Genomic DNA, 8,141 nt, shown 5'->3' with positions numbered 1-8,141 from the left:
GGTTTAGAGACTAGGTAGTGAGTCAATGCTCTGGTCATGTAACACGGGGTAGATTAGTAGTATTGAACTCATGTCTTATTTGGATATGTATTATGTTATTATTGAGAGATGATCATGATATGGGACATGGATCATTTTATAAAATACATGAGTATTCATTATTTTCCGTTGCGAACGCATATTCTTGAATATTCATGATATTTGAAGTGTGTTATTTTAAATGACTAGGTGTATTGTATATTGATGATGAATGATGTTGGTTTTTGAAAGCTTTTAGTTTTTGAAAACGTCGATGTGACGCCCTTTTGTGTATATGCGTGCTTATTCATTCTGATTATATGTTAAGTATTTTGGGGTATAAAAAGGGGTGTTACATTAGTGGTATCAGAGCCTGGTCGACCAGTTGGTCAATAGTCGTTAATGTTTTCCATCCTGTTGTATTTGATTTGTGTATCTGACACGATCGATACTATTTGTCTGGTTGTTCGGGCTGTTCAGGACGATGGTTGCAGGCAGGAATGATGATGCCATTGCTGAGGATGTTGGTTGACTCCATTGGTCAGATCCCTCAAGCGAATGCTGGTAACCGAAATGGAGATGATGATGAGTTCCGTGCTTTGGGGAGATTCCAGAGGAATAATCCTCCTGTCTTTGAGGGTGAGCATGAACCTGATAAAGCTCAAGCTTGGCTGAAGGCAATTGAGAAGATCTTCAGAGTCAGTAACTGTACTGATGCTCAGAAAGTGCAGTTTGGTACTCATATGCTTGAGAAGGAAGCTGAAGATTGGTGGAATAACACTCTTCAGAGGTTTGAAGAAGACAGCATTGAGGTTACTTGGGCTCTTTTCCGTGATGTCTTCTTGGAGAACTATTTTCCAGAAGATTGTCGTGGGAAGAAAGAGGTGGAGTTCCTTGAATTGAAGCAAGGAAATGGTACTGTTGCTGAATATGCTGCTAGATTTCAGGAGCTTATCAAGTATTGTCCTCATTACAATACTGCTAATGCTGAGAGATCTAAATGCTTGAAGTTTGTGAATGGCTTGAGACATGATATCAAGAAGGCCATTAGTTACCAACAGATTACTCGTTTTGCGGAGTTGGTTAACAAGAGTCGGATTTATGATGAGGATAGTAGGGAAAGTGCTTCTTTCTACAAGAGTTTGAAGGGGAAAAACCAGGATCGTGGGAAACCGTATGATGACAAGAGGAGACAGTCTGGTTTTGGCAAGAAGCCAAGTGGGGGAGGATCTCCTACTCCACTTAAGTGTTTCAAATGTGGCGTTGAAGGTCATCGTGTTGTTGATTGTGGTAAGGATTCTGTGACGTGTTTCAAGTGTGGCAAGAGTGGTCACAGAGCAAACAAGTGTGGAGTTGGTTCGAGTGTGACTTGTTACAATTGTGGTGAGAAAGGTCACATTAGTACCAAATGTGATAAGCCAAAGAAGGAGCAAGCGAAGGGAAAGGTGTTTGCATTGTCTGGTGCGGAGGCCACTACCGATGATAGGCTAATCCAAGGTACGTGCTTTATTAATGGTACACCTTTGACTGCCATTATTGATACCGGTGTAACACATTCTTTCATTTCTTTGGATTGTGCTAAGAGACTGAATCTTATATTATCTGATATGCGTAGAAGTATGGTTATTGATACACCTGCTATGGGTTCTGTTTCTACTTCCTATGTGTGTCTGAATTGTCCGTTGAGTATCTTTGGTAGGGATTTTGGAATCGATTTAGTTTGTCTTCCTCTATAGCAACTTGATGTGATTTTGGGTATAAATTGGTTAGAATTTAATCGGGTGTATATCAACTGTTTCGAGAAGACGGTTATTTTTCCTGAGGTTGGTGCTAAGGAAGATTGGTTTGTGTCTGCTAAGCAAGTTGAGGAATCGGTGAAAGGTGGTGCCGAGTTGTTTATGTTGTTGGCAACCTTGGATATTCATGAGAAGAAGACGATTAAAGAATTGCCAATAGTCTGTGAGTTTGCGGAGGTATTTCCAAAAGATATAAGTGATTTACCGCCGGAACGTGAGGTTGAGTTTTCGATTGATTTAGTTCCTGGAACTAGTCCTGTATCGATGGCTCCCTATAGAATGTCTGCTTCTGAGTTGAAAGAGTTGAAGAGTCAACTTGAAGACTTGCTTGAGAAGAGGTTTATTCGTCCTAGTGTGTCGTTGTGGGGCGCACCTGTTCTGTTGGTCAAGAAGAAAAAAGGTTCTATGAGATTATGTGTTGATTATAGACAACTGAATAAAGTGACGATTAAGAACAAGTATCCATTTTCGAGGATTGACGATCTGATGGATCAGCTGGTTGGAGCTTGTGTGTTTAGCAAAATTGATTTGAGGTCTCGGTATCATCAGATTCGTGTAAAGGCTGAGGATATTCAAAAGACTGCTTTTCGGACAAGGTACGGTCACTACGAGTACTCTGTGATGCCTTTTGGTGTGACTAATGCACCTGGTGTATTTATGGAGTATATGAATAGAATTTTTCATGATTATCTGGATAAGTTTGTTGTTGTGTTCATCGATGATATATTGATTTATTCTAAGAGTGAAGAAGATCATGCCGAGCATTTGAAGGTTGTGTTATTGGTGTTGAAAGAGAGGAAGTTATTTGCTAAACTCTCTAAATGTGAATTTTGGTTGAGTGAAGTAAGTTTTCTTGGACATGTGATTTCGAGTGGTGGTATTTTTGTGGATCCTACGAAGATTAAAGTTGTATCTTAATGGGAAGCTCCTAAGTCTGTTGCTGAGATTAGAAGTTTCCTTGGTTTGGCTGGTTATTATAGGAAGTTCATTGAAGGATTTTCTAAGTTGTCGTTACCATTGACGCAGTTGACTAGGAAAGGTCAAGTTTTCATTTGGACTTCGCAGTGTGAAGCGAATTTTCAAGAGCTTAAGAGAAGATTGACTACGGCTCCTATTTTAATTTTACCAGATCCGTTAGAAACTTTCGTTGTGTATTGTGATGCTTCTTGGTTGGGTTTGGGAGGTGTTTTGATGCAAAAAGGACAAGTGGTAGCTTATGCTTCAAGGCAACTTAAAGTTCATGAGAGGAATTATCCGACGCATGATTTAGAGTTGACCTTCGTTGTGTTTGTATTGAAGCTTTGGAGACATTATTTGTTTGGATCGCGATTTGATGTGTTTAGTGATTACAAGAGTTTGAAGTACTTGTTAGATCAGAAAGAATTGAACATGAGGCAAAGGAGATGGTTGGAATTCTTTAAAGATTATGATTTTGGTTTGAATTATCATCCTGGAAAGGCGAATGTTGTAGCCGATGCATTGAGTAGGAAGTCATTGCACATGTCTATGTTGATGATTCGAGAGTTTGAATTGTTGGAGCAATTTAGAGATTTGAGTTTGGTTTGTGAAGCGACGCCTTCGTGTGTTAAGCTTGGTATGTTGAAGCTTACGTGTGGCATTATTGACGAGATTAGAGAAGGTCAGAAGTCAGATTTGAAATTAGTTGATGTTATGACATTGATTAATCAAGACCAAGGTGGTGACTTTCGGATTGATGAGAATGGTATCATGAGGTGTCGTGATCGAGTTTGTGTTCCGGATGTTGCGGATTTGAGAAAGAGGATTCTTGAGGAAGGGCATAGAAGTGGTTTGAGTATTCATCCTGGTGCTACTAAAATGTATCAAGACTTGAGAAAGATGTTTTGGTGGCAAGGTATAAGGAAGGATGTAGTGGAAATTGTGTACTCATGTTTGACTTGTCAAAAGTCAAAGATTGAACATCAAAAGTCGTCTGGTTTGATGCAACCGTTATCTATTCCCGAGTGGATGTGGGATAGTATCTCTATGGATTTTGTTTCGGGCTTGCCGAGAACATTGAGTAATTGTGAGGCGATTTGGGTCGTTGTGGACAGGTTGACGAAATGTGCTCATTTTATTCCGACGAGGATGGATTATTCGATGGAGAGACTTGCTAAGTTGTACATCGAGAGGATTGTGTGTTTGCATGGTATTCCGACGAGCATTGTTTCGGATAGAGATCCGAGGTTCACTTCGAGATTTTGGGAAGGTTTGCAAAGTGTTTTGGGTACGAAGTTGCGTTTGAGTTCGGCATATCATCCGCAAACTGATGGTCAAACGGAGAGGACTATTCAGTCACTTGAAGATCTTTGGAGGTCTTGTGTTTTGGAACAAGGAGGAAATTAGGATAGTTTCTTGCCTTTGATCGAGTTTACGTATAACAACAGTTTCCATTCGAGTATTGGAATGGCACCTTTTGAGGCTCTTTATGGTAGAAGGTGTAGAACTCCATTGTGTTGGTACGAATCGGGAGAGAGTGTTGTGGTTGGACCCAAGTTGATTCAAGAGACTACGGATAAGATTAAGATGATTCAAGAGAAGACGAAGGCTTATCAGAGTCGTCAAAAGAGTTATCATGATAAGAGGAGGAAATCTCTTGAGTTTGAGAAAGATGAGCATGTGTTTCTTCGAGTTACGCCAATAACGGGTGTTGGTAGGGCTTTGAAGTCGCGTAAGTTGACGCCGCGTTTCATTGGTCCTTATCAGATTTTCGAGAGGGTAGGTGAAGTGGCATATCGGATTGCGTTACCACCGTCACTTTATAATCTTCATGATGTGTTCCATGTGTCTCAATTGAGGAAGTATATTGCGGATCCATCGCATGTCGTTCCATTAGATGATGTTCAAGTGAGGGATAATTTGACGGTTGATACATCACCTATGCGAATTGAAGATCGAGAAGTGAAAAAGCTTCGTGGTAAGGAAATTGCTTTGGTGAAAGTGATATGGGGCGGAGCCGCCGATGGCAATATTACTTGGGAGCTCGAGGATAAGATGAAGGAATCGTATCCGGAGTTGTTCGTTTGAAGTAAATTTTCGAGGCCGAAAATCTTTTAAGTGGGGGAGAGTTTTAACAACCCAATTTTAGTATTTATTTCTTATATTATTATTATTATATTTTATTTTATTTATTGGCGTGTTAATTAATTAATTGGTTGTTAGGTAGTATAATAATTGATTATATTAATTAATTTGGTGTGTTAATCAATTATTTAGTTTATATGAGATGTAATTAAATAATTATATTAATCACCTTAGTGTGTATGTTTTGTTGGTTTAATTTATTTGAACTAAATAGAGATATTATAATACTATGTCTTATTGGGCCTAATAATTAAAATTAGAAGTATCATTCCTTAAGCCCAAATATAATAATATAAATAGTAAGAGGTGAGGAGAGTGAGAAGTAGGATTCAGTTGATCATTGACGGCAACAGAGAAATAAAAGAGGAAAAATAAGGAGAATAAGGGAAGAACAAGAGAGAAGCTAAGGTTTCCAGAAAATTGAAGAGGTAAGGGGAGAATCCTTATTATTATGGGTTAGTATGATTGGGCCAATGGATAGAAATATGTTTACGTTAAAATCCCTACATTTCATGGTTTTTTGGAATTGTTAGATTTTGATGAGTATTCTTGATTTGTGGCGATTTAATTGTGTTCAAACTGAAAATTAACTTTATATACTTAGAGTATTGTATGAGTTATAATTTTCTGAGCGTTTGGCTTTTTACGGAATCGAAATCGGAGGTTCGAAAGTCCTCCAACGATGAAAAACGCAGAAAATTCTGCATTCTGTTTTGTGTTAACCGGTTAACCAAAAGCATTAACCGGTTACTTGTTAAAAATCTGCTCATAAATTGCATTCTGTTTTGTGTTAACCGATTAACCAAATACGTTAACCGGTTAACACTGTTGAAAAATGACAAATTGAGACTTTAAAGGCTGTATTCAGTTTGAAATGAAATCTAAGTGTGCGTATTTGATAATTAGCCTATATTTGTGAATGATATATTGTTATGAATGTGTATATGTACCATTGGTGGATAATTCATAGAGTTGAATTATGGTGATATGTGGAATGTTAAGATGGTAGAGTTGATCTTAATTGCATATATTGTTGGTATTTGTACATTCATTCATGGCATGGTCGGCTTCATGGTGGAAGCGGTGAAACTGTGGGTTCATATGGTAATAGACGTTGATCCTTGAATGGAAATAGGCGTAGCAGACGTTGATCCTTAATTGGAAATAGACGTAGTGGCTTTGATCTTGTCCGGATCAGAAGCGTGGCTTGGATTCTAGATATTGAATCGGAAAGCGGTGAAACGTTGGGTTCACATGCGGTACCACATGCATAGAGTCATATGTCTTGCATTGATTCACATTAGAGTTATGTGATAATTGAATGTATGCATTGATGTGATTGTGAAGTATGTATGAGATATGGTAATTGAATTTGGTGATGTTTGGATACATAACTTGGCAAAATACGTGATTATGGGATAATTGTAGTTATGTGTATATTTGGGAATATAGTATTGGATTTTAATATTATACTCCTTGAGTTTCGATGTATGCTTGAAATATGTGAAATAAATGTTGGTTAGTATTATTTACATGGTTAAACAAGGTGTGATGAATTCCTTTAATTGTTGATTTAATCATTGTGCTTTATTATACTTCTTCATAATGATTTGAATTCTCACCCTTCTGTTTGAATGTTGCTTTACATGGCATTGTGCAGATACTCCAGAGTAGTATTGCTGAAGTAAGTGGACGGTAGCTCACTCGAGATTTAGCCGGAGAGTTTCCGTGTTTTGGTTTAGAGACTAGGTAGTGATTCAATGCTCTGGTCATGTAACACGGGGTAGATTAGTAGTATTGAACTCATGTCTTATTTGGATATGTATTATGTTATTATTGAGAGATGATCATGGTATGGGACATGGATCATTTTATGAAATACATGAGTATTCATTATTTTCCGCTGCGAACGCATATTCTTGAATATTCATGATATTTGAAGTGTGTTATTTTAAATGACTAGGTGTATTGTATATTGATGATGAATGATGTTGGTTTTTGAAAGCTTTTAGTTTTTGAAAACGTCGATGTGACGCCCTTTTGTGTATATGCGTGCTTATTCACTCTGATTATATGTTAAGTATTTTGGGGTATAAAAAGGGGTGTTACAGTAACGATAGACGAGACGAAACATAGGTCAACATTGACAAAGGAAGAGCTTCAAGGGACACTTGAATCTCATGAACGAAGAATGGTTGAAAGAGCTGCAAGAAACTTGATAGGTGATATGCCTTTGCAGGCACAATTAGAAAGAGAAAAGAAATGCAAAGGGAAGTTGTTCAACAACAAAGGTAGATGAGGCTACATCAATTTGACTGGTAGAGGAAACCAACAAGAAGGAAATGTGTCGAACTAGAGAATACCCCCATACAAAAGTAACCAAAGAGGTGGTATTTTGAAGGATGAGGAGCTGGAAGAAAATATGACAAAAGTCACACTCAATATTTCAATTGTCAAAAGTATGGTCACTACTCTGGTGATTGATAGGGAAAACACAAGAATCAAGATAATGATGCAAAGTTTGCAAATCATGAAAAAGAAGAGATGTTGTTGATGGTCAGAACAAGAGATGAAGAAGGATTTCATGACCAATGGTACTTGGACTCAAGATGCTCATCACACATAATTGGTAAGAACGATTGGTTTGTCAAAATAAAACCCTCACTGAAGAACATGGTAAAATTTACAAATAACAATAATCTAGCAGCTAAAGGTATTGGTGATGTTCTGGTTATGAGGAAAGATGGCAAAAATATTATTAATTTCCAATGTACTGTACATACCAGGCATGAAAAGTAATTTGCTCAGCATATGGCAGTTGGTCGAAAAGAACTACAAAGTGTCGATTGAAGACGAGATGATGAAATTTCTCAACTCATGTGAAAGGGTAATCTTGAAGGCTCCAATGTCTCATAATAGAACCCTCAAGATTGAACTTTATATGATGGAGCACTAGTGCCTTACAACTGCAGTTAGCAGAGATGAATGGATATGGCACTATAGACTTGGTCATCTCGATATCAAAGACATCAAATATCTGAAAAAAAGAAATGTGATTTCAGGGTTACTAGAAATCGACATTCCAAATGAAGTATGTGAGGAATGTATGTAGGCAAAGCAACACAAAAACAGCTTCAACAAGGATGTAGGAAGGAAGTCGAAGGAAATTCTTGAAATCATATACTCTGATGTATTTGGTCCTATCTAGGTGGATTCGATTGGAGG

At 37.8% G+C, this 8,141-nt stretch overlaps 1 pseudogene; it reads left to right on the top strand.

Annotated features, from left to right (window-relative positions):
* Positions 1–591: 591 nt before the first annotated feature.
* Positions 592–7,215, top strand: LOC127131913 (uncharacterized; annotated as a pseudogene).
* Positions 7,216–8,141: the final 926 nt, after the last annotated feature.

This window comes from Lathyrus oleraceus, chromosome 3, assembly GCF_024323335.1.
Source record: "Lathyrus oleraceus cultivar Zhongwan6 chromosome 3, CAAS_Psat_ZW6_1.0, whole genome shotgun sequence".
NCBI lineage: Eukaryota > Viridiplantae > Streptophyta > Magnoliopsida > Fabales > Fabaceae > Lathyrus > Lathyrus oleraceus.
Note: the sequence above shows the minus strand (reverse complement) of the source record. Positions and strands in the feature narration are given on the sequence as shown.